Source organism: Pteropus alecto, unplaced genomic scaffold (genome assembly GCF_000325575.1).
Source record: "Pteropus alecto unplaced genomic scaffold, ASM32557v1 scaffold162, whole genome shotgun sequence".
In the NCBI taxonomy this organism is placed as follows: Eukaryota; Metazoa; Chordata; class Mammalia; order Chiroptera; family Pteropodidae; genus Pteropus; species Pteropus alecto.
The window spans coordinates 68,652-89,570 of NW_006431923.1; positions in this window are offsets into that span (position 1 = coordinate 68,652).

The following is a 20,919-nucleotide window of genomic DNA, read 5'->3' on the forward strand; positions in this document are numbered from 1 at the left end:
GAATGGAATAATATTAAAATTTCTGAATTTTAATTTGGTAATATTATCCTTTAAAACTAAAGAAAAGATAAAGACTTTCCCAGACAAACAAAAGCTGAGGAAGTTCATTGTAACTAGATCTGCCTTACAAGAAATGCTAAAGAGAATTCCAGTTGAAATTAAAAAATGCTAAATAGTAATATAAAAGCATATGGAAATTTAAAATTTGCTTGCAAAGGTAGTCGAATACAGACTACTATAATGCTGTAACAGTGGTGGCTTAATCATTTTTAATTTTAGTATGAAAGTTAAAAAACAAAAGTACTAAAATAATTCAAATTATAAAATATGTTATTGGATAAATAATATAAAATATGTAAATTATGACATCAATAACATAAAGTGTAGATGGGGACTAGTGAATATAGTGTTCTTGCATGCAATTGAAGTTATTAGCTTAAATAGACTATTACAACTATGAGATGTTTTATATAATCCCAATGGTAACCACAAAGAAAATACCCATGGAAAATTTAGAAAAGAAAAAAGATAGGAATCAAAGCATATCAATACAAAAAATAAATCAATGAAACACAAAAGAAGACAGCAAGAAAGAAAAAGCCAGAAAAGAGAATTATAAAACAGAAAATAGTGAGCGAATGGCAATAGTAAGTTCTTCTCTATCAATAATTACTTTAAATGTAAATATAATAAACTCCCTAATCAAAAGATATAGAGTGGCTGAATAGGTTAAAAAAGAAGAGACAAGATCCAACTATATACTGTCTACATAAACCTCACTTTAGATTTAAAGATACACATGGATGAACGTTAAGATGGAAAAAACTATTTCATGCAAATGACAAGTAAAAGAGAGCAGAAGCGGCTATAATTATATCAGAAAAATAGATTTTAAATAAAAATCTGTCACAAGACACAAAGAAGGACATTATATAATAATAAAAGTGTCAATTCAGTTATAGATTTCTAATATCTAATAAAGATATAACAATTTTATATATATGTGCATCCAATATCAGAGCACCTAAATATATGAAGCAAATATTTATAGAACTGAAAGGAGAAATAGATAGTACACAATAAAAGCAGGAGATTTCAATACTTCCCTTTTGATGATGGATAGAATATTAAACAGAAAATCAATAAGGAAGCAGTGGACTTGAACCATATAATAATCAAATGGACCTAACAGATATATACAAAACATTCTACTCAAGTGCTCTAGAATACACAATTCTCATGAGCACTCAGAACATTCTCCAGGGTAGATCACATGTTAGTTCACAAAAAAGTCTTAACAAGTTTAAGAAGGCTGAAATTGTACAAAGACCCTTTCCAACCACAATGAAATAAAATTAGAAACCATAGATTAAAGACTTGAATATAAGACCTGAAAAAATAAATTTCATAGAAGAAAATATGGGGACTACACTCATGTACTTTGAACTTAAAGAGAATTTTATGAATTTGACCTCAAAGGTAAGGGAAGTAAAAGCTAAAATAGATGAATGGGACTACATCAAACTAAAAAGCTTCCTCTCAGAAAAAGAAATCGTCAACAAGGTAAAGAGACAACTATCCAAATGGGAAAATATATTTGCAAGCAACATCTCCAATAATATCCAAAATATACAAAGAACTCATATGGCTCGATAACAACAACAACAACAACAACAACAACAAAACCAAAAAATCCAATCAAAATATGGGCAGAGGACCAGAACAGACACTTCTCCCTAGAGGACATAAAAATGGCCAGCAAACATATGAAAAAATGTTCATCATTGCTAGCTATTAGAGAAATGCAAATCAAAACCACAATGAGATACTATCTCACACCTGTTAGAATAGCTGTAATCAACAGGACAAGTAATAACAAATGTTGGAGAGGATGCAGAGAAAAAGGAACCCTCATACACTGCTTGTGGGACTGCAAATTGGTACAACCACTATGGAAAACAGTATGGAGTTTCCTTAAAAAACTAAGAATTGATCTACCATATTATCTAGCAATCCCTCTACTGGGTATTTACTCCAAAGACTTGAAAACTCATATCCGAAAAGATATTTGCACACCGATGCCCATAGCAGCATTATTCATGGTGGCCAGGACATGGAAGCAACAGAGGTGTTCTACGACAGATAGTTGGATAAAGAAGCTGTGGTACATATATACAATGGAATATTACTCAACCATAAGAAGAGATGAAATACTGCCATTTGCAACAACATGGATGGACTTGAGATAATCATGCTAAGCAAAATAAGCCAGACAGAAAAATTTGAAAACCATATGATATCACTTATATGCGGTATATGAACCTAAAAGCAACAAACGAACAGGACAAACAAACAGAGACTCATGGACATGGACAATAGACTAGTGGTTACCAGAAGGTAGGGAGGAGGGGGAGATAGATGAGGTAAGAGGGTCAAATATGTGGTGACAGAAAGAAATGTAACTATAGGAGATGAACACACAATGCAATATATATATGACTTACTGTTAAATTGTACACCTGAAACTTATTGGATTTTGTTAACCAATATCTCCATAATAAAATAAATAAATAAAAGCAGAAGAAAAAACAGGCAAATAAACAAATATATGAAAATTTAAACAATGTACTTCTGAATAATCAATGGATCAAAGAAAAAATCACCAGAGGAATTAGAAAATATCTTTAAACAAAAGTGAAAACACAACATGCCAGAATTTATGGGATGCTGCAAGAACAGTATCAAGTAGGAAGTTTATAGTCATGAATGCCTACATAAAAAAGAATGACCTTAAATAAACAACCCAACTTTATACCTCATGGAACTAGAACAAGAAGAATAAACTATGCCTGAAGTTAGCAAAAGAAAGGAAACAATAGTTTAGAGCAGAAATAAACAAAATAGAGAATAGAAAACAACAGAAAAAGTCAAAGAAATTACAAGTTGTTTTTTTTTGATAAGCTAAATAATATTGACAAACCTTTACCTAAAGTAGATAAAAGAGAGAAGACTCAAATAGAATTAGAAGTGAAGGAGACATTACAAGTAATATTATAGAAATAAAAAGGATCATAAAAGAGTGCTATGAAAACTCGTATAGATAATCTAGAAGAAATAGATAAAATCCAGAAATATGCAACCTACTATGACTGAATTATGAAGTAGAAAATATGAACAGACATATATCTAGTAGGAAGATATAACAATCAAAAACTTCTTGACAAACTAAAGTCCCAGACCAGATGGCTTCACTGGTGAATTCTAAAAAAAAATTAAAGAAGAATTAACAACAATCCTTCTCAAACTTTTTCAAAAATTGAGAAAGAGGGAACACATCTAAACTCATTTTATGAGGTCAGCATTACTTTGATACCAAAGTCAGAAGAAGATACTACTACTATTACTACTACACTGCTGCTGCTGCTCCTGCTGCTGCTGCTATTACGACTACTATTACTACTACTACAAAAAAAAAGAAAATTTTTCTTTTTTTTAAATAGTCTAACATCCCTGATAAACATACATGTAAAAATCCTCAACAAAGTACTAGCAAACCAAATTTAACAGCATAGTAAAAGGACCCTACACCACGACCAAGTGAGCCTTTTTTTCAGGAATGAAAGGTTGTTTCTACTTACACAAATCAATTAATGTGATACTCCATATCAGCAGAATGAAGGATAAAATTCACATGATCATCTCAATAGATACAGTAAAAGCATTTGGCAAAATTCAACATCTTTTCATTTCAAAAATCTTAGCAAATTGGGAAAAGAAGGAAATTACTTTAACATAGCATACTAGAGACCATATATGAAAAGCCCATAGATAACATCGTACTCAATGATAGAAATCTGAAAGTCTTTCTGTAAGATCAGGAACAAGGCAAGGTTGCCTCTCATCACTCCTATTCAACATAGTATTGGAAGTCCGAGTCAGAGTAATTAGGTAAGAAAAATAAATAGAAGGTATATAACTTGAAAAGAAGAAAGAAAATTATCTCTGTTTGCAGAAGACATGTGATTCTCACATGTATATGATTATAAAGACTGCAAAAAACAACACTGTTAGAACTAATGAATTAATTTAGTAAAGTTGCAGGATACCAAATCAACCTAAAAAACCACAGTCACTTGCATGTGCAAGGGAGTATATGGTAATCCAGTTGCATTTCTATGTACTGATAATAAGTTATCCAAAAGGAAATTAAGAAAATAATACTTTTTACAATTGTACCAAAACCTATGAACCTTTATTGTGGTTTTCTCGAGAATAAATGTGTGAGGCAGGGTAAGCAGGCTAGACAGGTTTAGGATTGGTTAGTTTGCATAATTTTGGTGGGCTCTGGGCTATAGGGTCACATGAGGTGATTTAGGGCTGGGGCATAGTGTCTTGGACTGCAAGAGCCTGACAAAAAAAGGCAATGAGGGATTTGAATTGATTTGTTTTCCTATAAAATGTGTATTCACAGGCAATTTTTTTTCATTATCTCTAGGAATTAGCTAACCCTGAAGATCATTAAGGCCCCAGATACCAGAGCATTGAGAATACAGAAAATAAGAAAATATAGTTAACATACTCATATAATTGATTTTTTATTTTACAAACATATTGTATTTTATCAGTTACAGAATGTAAAAGAAGTTTCCTTATGGCAGGAATTCACAGAGACTTTACTTTGATTTGCCGTTTAAAGTCATAGAAGAATATACTGTGAAGTATTTCCCAGGTTGATTTGCTCACTGAGCTCTGTCCCCTTACCTTTGGGCCCACTTTGGGACACATGTGACATTTGCTTATCTCAGAAAGCCTAGCGGATCTGGCCATGCTAGAGAGAGAAAATTTCAGGCATCTTGCAGCCTTTGTTGGCTGTTAGCCCATCATCATCTGGAGAGTATTGGAAGCACCTTGTCCCCATTTGGTCTTCCAGAGCTTTCCAATTCCCTTGGTAGTAGAAGATGCACCTTTTTAATTTGTGGATTCTTTGAACCTGATTACAGTGCAGTCTTGCTAACCTGAAACTGTTCAGTCTCTCCAGTACCTTTGTATATCTCTATTCTCATAAATTGTTTGTGATAATTACTGCATGTTTTATTTTTATTCTGTGAGATATCTTCCAAAGTTTGTGAGTGCTATCCCACTCTAATTTGGAAAGTGAAAAGACCAAAAACCCTGCAATCAAATAAACTTACCTCACTTGAACAATGTCTTCTACTTCATGAAAGTATATTGGTTTGAGGATCTTCTAGATGCACTGACTGGTCTACTAGTTTGGAAAGTGATCATTCTTTTTTTTTTTCCTTGAAGAAAATCCAACTTTCAGTTTCTCATTTATAAGTATACGCATATATAGATAAAGAGAAGGCCTTAGTGTGGCAAAGAGCATGGTCTTTAAAAGTGGCTCTGGATTCAAAGTCTAGCTTTTCTGTGTGATTTTCAAGTTGTGCACCCTCTCTGGTTCACTGCTTTTCCACTGTACACCCTGGAGAAATCACCCCAGTGGTGGTGGTGGGTGGAGGGGAGGGTGGAACTGGCTACACATGTAAAGTGAGTGCCTGTGCTTGGCCCCTAGCACCGCTAAATTAGAACTTCTCATCAGGTGGCCTTCTGGATCATACTTTATCCTGGTCACTGGAACCTCCTCTGACCGGACCCGCAATAATTCTTGAGCTGTTCTGCCTTAGCCTTGGGGAACAGGCTCCGAGAAGAAAGGCTTGCTGCAAACCTAATATAATGTCCATCCTACTAGTGTTTCAGTAATTGTCTACTAGTGAAGAATTGTGCACAAGGGATATGCAGAGCAAGATCCCACTCCAAGCCAGGTGAGGAATTCAGTCCGGGACCCTTCTGAAGGAAGTGTTATGTGAGGGGCTTGGGGAATGCATATGGTCCTTGGCTCTGGTGGGTGATAGGAGAAAAGAGAAATGGGGAGAAGAGCTGGGCAAGTGGTCTGAGAGACTGGTACAGCTCCTTGTCATGCTCCTGTGAGCTCCTGAAGCATGGCATGTACCTGGGTATGTGATGCTGGCTGCAGGGATGTGACTCAGGGATATATGGAGGCTATGTGGGAGTTGAAGGTATAGCCTAGGGTCAACTATACAAACTGAGGTCCCCATACAGTTTTCCAGGGACAGGACTGGTATTTATCAGGGTCTCAGGAGACTATAGTCACTTGGCACCTGCACTTTAGTTTGTGCCACCATGAGGGCCTATGTGTGTGCATGGGTTCTCATCACCATGGTCCTGGCTCTCCCACCCCAGCACACAGGATCATCAGGCCATCAGAATGGCTGACTGGAGACAGGCAGCCAGACAGCCCTTTAATGAAGATAACTGTTGAAACAGTCACTTCACATAATAGGGAATATATGGTAATCCAGTTAAAACAATCTTTCTGAGTATAGAGATGGGCTCCAGTGGGTCAATGAACATGCTTATTTCTCAACCACCTGTGTACATAGTGAAAGGCCATTTATTTATGATTTCACAAACAGTAAATACACAATATAAGGAAACACAATAAAGTACAAAGTGGCAGAGGAAAAATTATTATCTCATTCCCACAAAACAGCCAGTGTAAATAATTTCACATTCTTTCTTTCTTATTTTAAAAAAGCAGCTTTATCAAGATATAGTTGATAGACAAGAGAACTCTGACATATTTAATTTATACAATTTGATAAGTTTTTACAGATATATACACCTGTGAAACCATGACCACTATTAAGGTAATAGACACGTCCATCACCTCCAAAAGTTTCCTTATTGGCATATATCCTTTTAGTTCTGTTTTCTTTATGTAGTCAATCAAAATTGAGAATATGTATAATCTTTGTATCTTAAATTATTATGAACTTTATTGGAACATTTTCTCATTGTCTTAAAAATATTGTGGACAATTATTTTAATGATGCATTAACAACTTGTTCTATGAAGATTCCATATTGATGTCACCAGTTTCCAATGGTTGATTGTTCAGGTCTCTTGGATTCTTCACTGTTAGAATTGCACTGGAACAGAGAACAGATGGCCAAGGGCTTAGTTCTTGGGAGCACATGCCCTAGACTTAGATGGCCTGGGTTCACATCCTGCTCTTATCTGTAGGGACCTTGGACAAGTTATTTAACTTCTTTGTACCTCAGTTTTTTTTTTCTTCATTTACACAATGGAGATAATAATAGTTATATTCTGATGATGAAATTAATTAGAAGAATTAATATTTTAGAGCACTTAGCCAGACACATAATAAAAACTATATGTGTTTATTAAATTAAAAAAAATACCTCCAGTAACCTCTTTCTGCATGTTAGGTTATTTCTTTAGATTGGATTCCCAGAAGTGAAATCCTATGGTGAAGGCCACAAATACTTTAAAGGCTTTGGTCGATCTTGGCCAGTTGCATTCTCTGAAGTTCATCCTGATACCTCTTTCCCCAGGCTACCTCTGAGTGAGTCCTTCTAGCTTTTGTTTCCTGCTCCCCAGAAACATTAGCATTGGGTATTAGAATTAACAATATTTTTTACAAGTTTGATATGCAAAATATAGTATTCTTATTAATTAATGACATTGAACATTACCCAAACATTATTAATATTTATGTTTACTCTTTTGTGAATTGTCTACTACTGTCTTTTGTCCACTTCAAAAAATCGAGTTCCAGGGGTTTTTTGATCAATTTATGTGAGGCTTTATATGTAAAGTCTATTAACATATATACTTAGTGTTTATTTTTCATTTTGAAAGCACTTATTATAGACTCTGGCTTCTATATTCTAGTTTATATTTATTTCTATTTTTTTATTTACATTGTTTTTCTTTTTTTTCCAGCTTTATTGAAACATAACAGCCAATTAGTTGTTTATATTTACGTTATACAATTCAATGAATTTTTTCAATTATAGTTGGCGTGCAATAATATACTAGTTTCAGTTGCACAGCATAGTGATCAGAGATCCATATAACTTGCAGAGCCATCAGTCCACTAAATCCAGTACCTATCTTCCCCCTTACATATTTATTATAACATATTAACCATCTTCCCCTACATCTACACTCTACATCTTCATGTCTATTCTGCAACTATCCATTTGTACCTCTTAACCCCTTTGCATTTTTTTGTCCCCCCTATTCCCCTCCCATCTAGTTTCCCTCTAAATATTCTCTGTATCTATGAGTTTATTTCTGCTTTTGTTGTTGTCGTTGTTGTTGTTGTTGATTTTGTTCTTTAGATTCAACATGTATGCGAAATCATACGATCTTTGTCTTTCTCTATCCGACCCAGTTCATTCAGTGCAATACCTTCTAGGTCCATCAAAGCAATTTTTTTCCCATCCTCTTCCTTTTAGTCTCTGTGTGTCTTTTAATCTGAAGTGAATCTCTTGTAGGCAGCATATGTAGGGGTCTTGTTTTCTTATCCATTCAGCCACTCTGTCTTTTGCTTGGAGCACTTAATTCTTTTCCATTTGAGGTACTTGTTGATAGGAATGGAGTTATTACCATTCTCTATTCCTGTTTTTGATACATGTTTTTTCTTTTTAGAGTAGTCCCTCCAATATATCCTGTAATACTGGCTTGGTGTTGATAAACTCCCTTAGCTTAATTTTGTCTGGAAATCTCTTTATCCATCCTTCGACTCTAACTGATATTATTTCTGGATAACATATTCTTAGTTGTAGATCCTGGGTTTTCATCACTTTCGATATTTTGTGCCAAGCCCTTCTGTCCTGCACAGTTTCTTTTGAGAAATCTGCTGCCAGTCTAATGGGTGTTCCCTTGTAGGTAAACTAATTTTAAGATTCTCTCTTTGCATTTAACCTTTGACATTTTAATTATAATATGCCTTGATGTGGGCCTCTTTAATTCCCGGTTTTTGGGACTCTCTGAGCTTCCTGGGGTTGTATGTCTATTTCCTTCACCAGGTGAGAGAAGTTTTCCATCATTATTTCTTCAAAGAGCTCTTCAACTTTTTTTCTGGTACACCTATGACATGGATATTTTTACATTTAATGGTTTCCCATAAGCTCCTTAAATTATTATTATACTCTTACCTCCTTTTTTCTTGCCATTCTTTTTGAGTGTCCTTGGCTTCCCCATTCTCTATATTGGTGGTTTGATCCTCTTCTTTATCTACTCAGTTTATTCCATCTAATATACTCTTCATCTCAGATAATGTGTTCTTCATTTCCAACTGGTTCTCTTTTATAATTTCCATTTTCACTTTTATGTTTTTTATCTCTCTGTTAAAGTTCTCACTGAGTTCATCTGCTCTTCTCCTAAGTTCATTGAGCACCTTTTAAACCAATGTTTGAATTCTGCATCTGTTAGATTGCTTGACTCCATTATATCTGGATCTTTATTATGTTCTGTCATATGGTTTCTGCTTCTTTGTCTTCCCATTTTGACTGCCTTTCTGTGTCTGTTTCTATGTACTAAGCAAAGCTCCTAAGTCTCCCAGGCATATTAGTGTGGATTTGTATATTAGGTGTTCAGTGGCACAGTCCTGAGAGGGTTTCAGCTGCAGGTCAAGTTTAGCCCCAGCCTGTACCCTTCAGGGTCCACTTGTTAAGATTCAGCCAGCAATCCACAGATGCTGTGCTTATAGTTACCTCAAGAAACCACATTAAAAATCAAGGCCAGCTGTGATCACAGTGAGTCTTGGTGCTGCTCAGCAAGGAGCATCTGACTCTACAAGGACATACCTAGATGTGGCTTGGGTGGGGCCACGAGTTGGGGGAGGCAGAGTTTCAGGGAACATTCTGGGCAGAGCAATCTCTGTTATCCAGTTTGATGTCCTCTCAGCTATGGTGGCACTGTGTCCACACACTGGGAGGTGGGGAGGACTCAACAGAAGAACAATAGATACTGCTGGCACGGCAACACTAATGTCTGGCCCTTACTACAACTCAGTGTCCCCCTGTATGTCTCTTGTGCACCCCCACCCCCCAAACAGCCAACCAGGCACTGGTTGTCAGAGCAAGTATGTTCATCACTGCAAAAGTCCAGTTACAGACACAGCCCCTTTAAGAGACATCTGCAGCTGCCGGCTGCCACTGCTGTAGCTTCTGTCCCACTCAGCCCCTTGGGACCAGACAGCTTTGCATCTTCGCCCCTCCTACAGTCTACCATTGCAGGTTGATTAATTTTTTCTCTCCCTATTTGTAGTGCTTTTGTTCATCTAGATCCCAAGTGGCTTTCCTTGTTGTTTGCTCCAGAGTAACACTCATATCTTTCCTCCATAATCATTATCACAGTTTCATGGTCTTACTGACACAGGTCTTTCTCTCTTGGGTTCCTATGTGTTGCTATTCAAAGGAGGGAACTAAAGAAAGGTCTGTGAAATGGGAATAGGGAACAAAATATTATTACACAGAAAAAGTAGATATTGTACATATTGTTTATTCAATTAATTTCCAAAGATGCTTGAGTTTTTAAATGCCTTCTCTAGGGAGAAGGAAATTAGCCCTCAGCAGCTAAGACTGACAAAAGAAAGCAAAAATCAAAAGAAAAAATGGGAAAAAGAAATGGCTAAGCCAGTGCTGCAGTAAGCCCTGAGATCCCCTAGGTGTCGTGTTATAACTCCAGTGCATTTGCTCTTGCACGGATTTCAATATTTGTCCAACCAAAGAAAACAGTTGCACTACTTAGGAAATATTAAGTTTTGAGAAGAAAAAAATTTTGGATATGATGATATAAAAACACAGTTAAAACTTTGTCCCTTAGCTCAGAAATGGCAGAGGTTTTTCCTATATTGTTTGACAGGTTCGAAAACAATTTAGAATGGCTTGTCTTGGTGTTTCACAACTCCCTACCATTTGGAAACACTTATGAATGTGAAAAGGTTGGTAAAATATTTTTTTCTTTTTGTGGCCAATCCCTGGGGTGTCCACCTACCTCTTCATCTAGGCTGCCCTTTCCCACTTTTTGCCCTGCTCTGTTCAACTTTTTAACCTAACCCTCTTCTCATTTCTTTGTGGTAGGGGCAGCTGGCCCAACATGTCTTCTGCTTAGATGTTGATCATTCTTTGGAGAGGGGCTCTGTTTCTGACTCTCTATTCTGGTGGGAACTCAATCATCAGATGCCTCATTTGGGTGCATTTAAAATAGAGCAATTACTTTAGGCTCTGGCCCCAACTAGCAAATGATTGTTTCCATAGCTGCCTCCCAATAGGGTTTCTGGGAAGACTCCCCATGGTTGTCTGGCTCTCTTCCTTCCGTCCATAATCTTTCTGTGTCCCCTCAGAACAATTTATAAATGCTTGTAGAGTAAATACTTATAGAGTAAAGGGACCGTATGTAAGATCCATAGGAACTGTATGCAACACATAGGAACCCAAGAACTGGGCTCACCCTTTTCTTTGTCAGGGGAGTCTGGGGCCACTGAACAGCTCTGGGGCACAAGTGTCCTTTCTGCTCTTACCCAAAGTACACACATCTAACTTTACAAAAAAGCTGGTGGAAAAATAGCAATCATAGGACTGAGTGTGTATATGTAAAATTGATCCAGGGATAGCTGGAGTGACATGGCTTGTCTCAATCAGTTCAGGCTGTTATAACAGAATACCATAGACTGAGTGGCTTAACAACAGAAATTTATCTCTCACAGTGCTGGAGGCTGGGAAGTCTAAGATCAAGATGCCAGCATTGTCAGGTTCAGGTTCTAGTGAGAGCCCTCTTCCTGGTTTGCAGATGACCATCTTCTTGGCAGAAGGAGCGATAGAAAGAGATAGAGATAGAATTAGAGAAAGAAATGAGAGAGAAGAAGAAAGAGGAGAATGAGGAGGAGCAGCAGCAGCAGCAGCAGCAGCAGCAGCAGCAGCAGCAGCAGCAGCAGCAGCAGCAGAAGGCACCATCTCCTGATACCATCATATTGAGAGACTGAATTTGAACAAATAAATTTTGGGAGGAACACAAACATGTAATCCATAATGTAACCATAGCCAGAATTTGTTTTAATAAAGCAATTCTATAATATTCTGAGTTGCTATGTCTCCTCTCATACCCCCTGCCAAGTCCTGAAAGTGGTTTTGGGTTGCTGATGAGAAATGAGTACATAGCCTCAGTAATTCTAATGGGTCGGTCAATTGATCTGCCTTTATTCATATTAATAGCATTTTTTTTTATATCGAGCTCTTGCTAGTTGTATAAGTAACCATGACAATTCTTATTCAAGTAATCACTTTTTGAAGTGAGTGAGAAATCTACTTTCACCATGAATTGGGTAAATATGGACATCAGCCTCTGGAATTATTTTGTATTTACTTATTTTTCTAATCTTACATTTTTTACATGAACTACATTTTTGTTTTAAGGAACAAGAAGAAGGATTTAAACATATACAGTGGGAATAGCCTTGATCTGAGTTCCTATCCCAACCCCATTCTGGCTTCCTCTTGTGAATCTGAAAAATGGAAATTATAATACTTGTTCCATGTACAGTTCAGAACTGTTGTGAAAGTCAAATAAGATAGTATGTGTGAAAGTGTTTTATAAACTCTAGTTTATGTAATAAACTACAAAAGTCAACTGATATTGATAGTCACTCAATTTGCAATATTATATCCCAATTTACATGTTTAATTTCCATTTATATTATTTCTTATCAAACAATGTATCAGGAAGCATATTAGTCAAAGAACATGTTCAGTTTCCCCAATCCCCATGCATTTATTTTCTCATTAGGAGAAATTGAATTTGATTCTTTACTTTTACTAAGATATCACTAAAAAGGCACTGCTCATTTTATGGCTCTCTCTTCTTCTAAGTTAGGAAGCAACTTCAGTGAATTATGTCTGAATAACTAGTATGTGGCAGATGCTAAGGAGAGAATGATAAGAGGAAGACCCAGCCCTCATTAAACTGTGAGGTTTATTTGGGAATTTAGTGTGGAAATTTGTTGGGCTGAATGGAATAATGGAGGAGGGAAGGTGAAGTCTTGGGTTTCATGTGTGTGTATGTGTCTGAATATGTGAGCGTGTATGTGGTGAGTACGTGTGTGTTGTTACTGGTGGCAACGATCTTGTAAATTTATTGAGCACTGAGGCCTCAAGGCTCAGGTACTTTGCTTCATCACCAGAAATGTCTCCGTTGGTGCCTAAGCCTCTGTTTCCTCAGACTCAGTTATGTTTGCCCTTTGTGGCCCTAGCACAGTGCTTTGGCAACATTCATTGGATCACTAACTACAGTACAGTGTTAGATGCACCACAAGCCCCAGAGGAAGATGCTCAGGTCTCTGGTGGCATCAGGAAGGCTGCTCAGAGTAGAATCTACTTGGTGGAGGGCTTGTCACATAGGGTGAGGAGTGCTCCACTTGGAAGGACGTGTGAAAGGACTGAAGGCAGTGTGGAGCCAGTTTCTTTCTGCATAGCTGGCTTAGGCAACTAACTGGGAACATATTACACATAGCTGGCAGGGAGACAGTGGAGTGCTATTGAGAAGGTGTATTCTGAAAGTCAGGGCCAAGTCTTACTGGGAGAGTGAGAGGTAGGCACAGTAAGGAGTTATTGCAGTGGCAGCAATGAGTTCTATGGTAGAGAAAAGAGCAGGGAGATGGGAAGTGGGCAGCTGACAGCCCACTGGGTGATATAGTGTGCTTGGGTGGGCAGAAGGCCGTGAAGGCTAAATCTCCTATGACTCTGAGGTTAACCAAAGGTTATATCCCAGTAGAAGATGCATTGTCAAAACATGATTAAATTACTTCATTGCCTAACTATTTAATTTATATTTGTTAATCCATGTTCTAAATCTTTTCTTCATTGGTAAGCTTCCTGAATATAAAAACCATTTGCTCAATTTATTTCGTATAGCACTGAATAGAGTGTCCTGTGTAGCAGCTCAACCTAATTTTTATCCTGCCTTGAACACTCATTTAGGTGCAACTTGTTGATTTCTGAAATGTTTTGTAAAATACTGTGGTTGGTTGGATAATTTTCTGTGGCTCTAAAGATCATCTCTTAGGTCCCAACTAGGTTACTAATATCCTTATGAAAACTCATAAAAAATTACTGAATGGCTGTTATTTTTTTAATCAAAAGACTTCACTTTTTATTTTGTTATTTAAAATAGAAAAAGCAATTAGGCACTTTTTTGGCCTAATTACTTGCCAAATGTAACTCGTTTCCAAACCGAAATGGTCTTGGAGTTGTACTACTATGAATAGTGTTTGGAACCAATAAGCTATATTTTTTAGCTTTTAAAACAGCCAAATAGTTTGCTCTTAATTTTCAGAGCAAAAAATTCTCTTCTGGGTAAAGCTTTGTGTACTGAATATCTTTATGCTTGACTATTTCCATCCAAATGACAAACTGTGGAAAACATTTCTAGTGATTCAATCTTAATAGCAGTTTGGCTGAAGTCGGTGTTTATTAAATATCAGTTTCTTAAATTATAATGAAGGATGTAATTATAGACTGAAGTAGGTTTAGTCGAGCACATGAACCACAAAACTTATCACACTATGAGTAAGTATGTAGGGGTGGGATTGAGCAGCATCAGGTTAGAGCAGTGCATCCAGCTTTTAGGTTTCAGGATTCTTTACTAGCGAGCTGCTTTTGGATTGATGTTGAATGAGTGGACTTGAGAACAACAAATGATCAATTTGATGTTAGCTTTGGTTAAGTAGAGAAAAAGGGGCATATATGTCTCAAGCACTGTGGTCTAGTCACTTTCATATGTGCCAATTCCTTCAATTTTATATTTACTGATAGATATTGTTAAGCTTCTTATTGGTACATGAGGACTGACAGGTTGAATGAGGTTAAGTAACCTGTCTAGGGTGTCACAAAATTGGTAAGCAGCAGTTCTGGGACTCAAACTAAATCTGTCTAACAACAAGACTCATGCTGTTCCATTGCTTTCTGCTGTCTATATGAAGAGATAGTTAGACAAGGTTTTCAAAGTTTTAGCATGTTCTGAACAAATTTGGATTTGATTAAAAAATTAGCAAACTAGATTCATTGAATTGTACAATGTAAATACAAGCAACTAATTGTCTATTATATTTCAATAAAGATGGAAAAAGAAAAAAACAAGGAGAAAGTTTGAGAAACAGTCACAGATAAGAGGAGCTTAAAGAAGCATGACGACTAAATATGATGTGGTATCCTGGAACTGAAAAAGGACATTCAATAAAAACTAAGGAAATCTGAATAAAACATGGACTTTAGTAAGGTATCAATGTTGGTTTATTTGTGACAGATATACCATACTAATATTAAGATGTTTATAAGAGGGAAAATAGGCATGAATTTTATTGGAACTCTGTGCACCAGCTTCACAATTTTCTACAAATCTAAATTTGTTCTAAAATAAAACATTTGATTTTTAAAAGGTCAGCAAAAAAGTCCATAAGAGCTGGGCTGAAATATCACCTACTGCCACCAGTTGCCATTTCTAATAATATAGGATAAGTTCAAGCCTGAAAAACAGATATAATTTTTAACTTCATTTTAGTTACTTACTTTGCCAATTATTTGTTAGATTCTGTCAATTTAATTAGCTCTCAACTACCGAAGAGAATACTATAGAATATAAAACATAAATAATATAAATATTATAAAATATAAAATAATTATATAAGAAACAAATAAAATTACAGCAATTTTCTATGACTTCTAATGAAGCAACTAAAAAAAAGAATTAACAAACCAGGTGTATATTTTTTGAAATAACTCAAAACTTTTGTGAAAATCAACATTAACCTTTGACCTGTGGGTCTGAATGTATTGATCTAATTTCAGAATCATAGTATGTTAGGTCACGGGCCAGATTTCCTGGTTTTATGCAGCATGACCAGCATAGACTCACATTGTCCTTGGACCTGTGTTTTGCTCCAGGGACTCTGAACATATTCCTTTGATGCTTGGTGGGTCACAGGGACAGGCTCCTCTCTCTTTATGTTCTGGGGTGGCATTTTTTTTTCAATCTATACCAGAAAATCTCCAGCAGAAAACTGTGATCAGAACCAAGGAGTAAACAGTCACATTTTGATTTAGTTGGCTGATGGATGATCCTGTGTTTATGCATGAGCTGTAAGAATCAGGAGTAGGTTTGAGGCAACAGCATGGCTGTGCCATCTCCTTTCTTCATGCTTGCTTGGTGTAATTATTTACTGGTGAAGTGTACAGTCCTATTCACCTACATGAAAATTCCAGGAAGAGAACCTCATACTGCATTCTGTCAGAGTAAGTACAACAATGTATTCCAGTGTCAGACATTCCTAGATCTGAATTTTAACTCTGACTTTCTAGTTGTGTGACCTTGGGCAAGTTACCTCATCTCTCTGAACCTCGGTTTTCTTATCTGTGAAAGTGATAATAGTGCATGCCTCATAGGGTTGTCGAGAAAAGTAAAATGTAAGTCTCTTAGGATAGTATCCAACACATATATCACATATAATTATATGCAATTATAAATTATTCGATATTTTGATTTTTGTTATTTTGTACATCCTTTAGATCAGGCTACTGTATTTATTTCTTAAAGTTATCATATACAGAGGACAAGGAAGATTGTTCTTTGAGTTTTAATACTACTGCTGGCTTCTTGCATGACAATGAAACTCTTCTGCAATTTCTCTGGTTCAACATTCATCTCATCTGGAATTTGGGCTGTGTGAAAGTAAGTCAGTATCCTGAGGATTCTCCTGAAGGACAGCTCCATCTTTTTTTATATCTAGCACCAGGATTTAGGAGACAAGTATGTGGCATCTCCTCAGAGATACCAGGAGAACTCTCTGAGAGGTTTTCATCAAATGTAGAAGAACTGGGACCTTGCAGAGCCATGGGTGTTTTTTGTGGCCACATCCTGCTGTGACAGGGAGACCTCTGAGGCTCAGTAGTGCTCACTGAGAATATCAGAGTGTTATGCATGCCACGCAGGAAATGAAAAGGCTGAGCAGCATTAGGAAGGCCAGGATCCAGGGTACTGCAAGTCAGGACACAAGCTTGCTGTTAAACTAGGGCTGGTGTGACAACAGAGGGTTCTACTAAGACAGCTTAAAACCTTAGGCCTCAGTGTTTGTATCTGGGCTTCAGTTCTTGGGATATAAAGTGCTAGTGGCTTTTGATGCTACTGGAACCTGGGATCCTTAGAAGGGCAGAAACTCAGGAAGGGCAGATACACTTACTGAAGCATACCTATTACTCCCTCACATGCAGAGCATTTAACTATTACTAAGAATGTATTTTGGGGAGTTATTATTATTCTATTTTTTACTACTGTAGCTATGGCTGGCTAATATGCCTTAAGCATTGGCTATGTTCCTGGCAGTGTTTATGTATAACTGCCATATATATACATGGACAGGAATTATGTGGGCAGCCTGAAGTTACACAGCCAATGACTGGTGAAGCCACAACTTTGGGTCTGCCTTGTTCAAAGCCCCAGCTCTTAAATGCAATGCCAGACTGGCCAGGTCTTTTGGCAAAGCCATTAGGGGTAGAGGTCAGTACAATCTGGCCAGTAGGAAACACTTTCTCTCATTGAGTTGTGGATTTTAGAACTTTCCAAACTTGGTCTTCCAAACGAAGAAGACTACCTTTATATTTCAATTGTATACATAAGCATTATTGTGCATTTATTACATTTACAACTGTGGCTTTTCCCCCCTTTCTCTACTCTTGAAAATAAGATAAAAAAATATCTAAGGACAAGGATTTTATCTTGACAGAGTCCACTGAGGTAATATCAATCCTGTCAGGAATTGAACTTAATTTTTAGTTAACAATGTGTGTGTGCTTGTGTATATGATATAATGTTTGAGTTGTTGCTTTATCCCTTTGATGGATCACGATTATTGAGGCTGTTAACAAAACATGTAAATATCTGTCATGTAATAAAACTGAACCCAAATGGATGAAACTAAAGTGTTGTAATGTAGTGTTGTAATATAGTCTGGGACAGATAAACAGTCAACAAGGAAAAGAATAGCTGGAGTTCGGAATTATAAAACAAACACATAGAGAAGAATAACCTTTTAAAATCATGTAGTCATTAAAAAAAAAAATACTGTGGTAGTCCTGGATCACATCCCAAATGTTTCCATCTCTTTGCACTGTCTATATTCAACATAGTATATTATATATGTATTTGTGTGTGTACCTGTGTATATATGCACAATTTCCCCCAACATTTTTCTGCCTTAAACTACATTAAATATCATCCTATTCTAAATTTTTAAATAGACATACTTATATCTTCCTCTTCAAATTTTTGAAAACTATTTGTGTATGTTCAGGAACATCTTTGATGGGGCCATTAATCTTGCTGTTCCCCTTTCTTCTATATAAAACAAATTTCTATCACTATACAGGGTTACCTTCTGTGAATATAGGATTTCTCATGTAAAATCAAAAAATTCATCTGAAGAAGAAAAATTTGGATAAAAGGCAAGATGGGGGCCATTTCCACCTTATCATTTGTATTTTATGACATCTGCGAACTTTTTTTTTTTCCCAAATTCAAGGCTTGTGCTGTCTTAGACACCTCAAGGAAGGGAATAGGGAATATAATTAAGTTTCATCTTGTGGTTAAGACCTCCAAAGCCCCCAAACCAAGATAAATTCCTGAGAATGCTATAGAAAAATGTGCCAATTTCCCAGAAATTCACCCCTTTCTTGACCCGGGTCTTGCTTTTTCTCTTTTGATTTACTCCTGCCCTCACTCCTCTTACTGCTTTATTGTAGGGTTGATTCACTTAGCTAAGTCAGGGAATTTGGTCTTTTCCTGTCCCCACCTCATGTTCTTTTTTTTTTTAAGGATTATTTTGTCACAGCTTAAATTCTCACTCTTAAGATTTCCATATTGATATTACATATAGTTAGAACCCCTTGTCCACATTTACAAATATCTATTGAACATTTCTGCTCTAATTCTTTGCTCTGTCTCAAGTTGAACATGTTCAAATTCTAACATCATTGTTCCTGCCAAATTATAGGCTTGAGGATTTGTCAGAATTTTCAATCACCGCTCCCCCTTCCTCAACCATATCTGTGAGCCAGACAGCCCTTCCACAGTCTCATGCTGCTTTTCCATTTCCTCCTCCGTTATCTTTGCCCTCACAGCCTTTACAGCTGATGGGCTTCTAGCTTAGGCTTACTAATCATTCACTCCTCTCTCAGCTAGTGTTCTTATTTACCTCCTGTGCACTTGCCCTAAAAAGGTGCTGAGAATACAGCAATGGGCAAAGTGGAAGTTTTCCCCACTCACTTCTTGTCATAGAACTTGCCACTGCAGGATGGTCCACCTGGTGTCTCTTGCCAGACTGACTTTCCCACAATGACACAGCTGTAACAATTGAGATTACATGCCTCACACCACAGTTGAATTTTGTGGTGTGTGAAATGATTATATATGTATTATGTATTTCTTGGTCATGGGAAAATTATGTTTTTTCAGGAAGTCCTTGACATCTCTTATTTTGACTAAATAAGTAAATTAATTTTTGTGTTTTACGCCCAAGTCTTTATTTTTGTTTTAAATAAAGGCTTTCACCAGAGCTTATAGTTTGGTTCTTTGCTCTGACATTTGAGACTTGAGACGTATTCACATGTTATTCAAGGCCGTAACCAAGGTAAGAAGACTTTAGTTAAATGAACAGTTAATGCTAGGAATAAAAACTTAGTAAATTTACCAGTTGTTTTTGGTGATATATCTAATGAGCACTTTTTAGCCTTGACTTATTTATTATATCTGATTTACTTAAGGTTGAGTACCTAGCCTAACCAATACTGAAAAAAAAACCTCACTGCAAACAATAAGATAAAGAAAATAATTTTTTAAAACGTGAGCTTGAAAAAGTTTTTTATTATAAGAGAAATTTTAATGCATAAAACAATTCAGTTTATGATTCGTTTTGATCCCAAAATATATTAACAATTTGAAAGAATAGCGGTTATTACATTGTATATTTATAATAAATAATTCAAAGGCTACCAATGAAAAGAAAATTAACTGGGTCAAACCAAAAAAGCAGTCACATGGTTCTGCTTCCTAAGATTCAGAAATTTGAGAGAAGCTTTCATAATAGCTTTCCATTTTGTGGTCTTTCAACTTAAGTTGAAATTACAACTCACAATCACATGGAAACTAAAGCAGAAAAGGGCTAGGAAGAGAATAAGAGGAAAAATTAAGACTAACACCAACCATGTTCTTGCAGTTTATATTGTTGAAAAGTTTTATTAATAATCTAGAGAATCAAGATAGAATTTAAAAAATTTATTAAAAAATATTTCTCAAAATATTTTATTTTATAGATATAATTATCATGGCATGTTAGTTTTCCGTTGCTGCTGTACCAAATTACCACACATTTAGTCGTTTAAAACAGCACAAATTCTTGCATTTCTATGTATCAGAAGTCCGACAGGGGTCTTACTGGGCTAAAATCAAGTTGTCAGCAGCACTCATTCATTCATGGAGGCTTTAGGGGCCTTGTTTTCTCCAGCTTAGAGAGGCTGTCCGCATTTCTTGGCTCTGGGCTCTCTTCCATTGTCTAATCCAGCAGCATCAGATTGAGTCCTCCTCATATTGCATCACTCTTGTACTGGCTCTTTTGCCTTCATTTTCAAATTTAAAGATCCTTGTAATTACATTGGGATCACTCAGATAATTCAGGTTAATCTCCATATTTTAAGGTCAGTTGACTAGCAACTTTAATTACATCTGTTACTTTAATTCTCCACTGCCGTGTAACATAACATATTCATAGGCTCCAGAAATTAGGATGCAAATATCTTTGGGGGCCATTGTTCTGCCAACCTTTCATGGTATTGTTTAGGCTTTCAGTATGGTCTATCATTAAGAATAGAACTGCAAAAGTTAAAAAAGTTGTATCTGAAAACCTTTAAGTATTTATTTCCTTTTAAAGATTTTAGATAACATGTGTTTATGATGTTCTGATAGAAATATATTATTTTAGAGGTT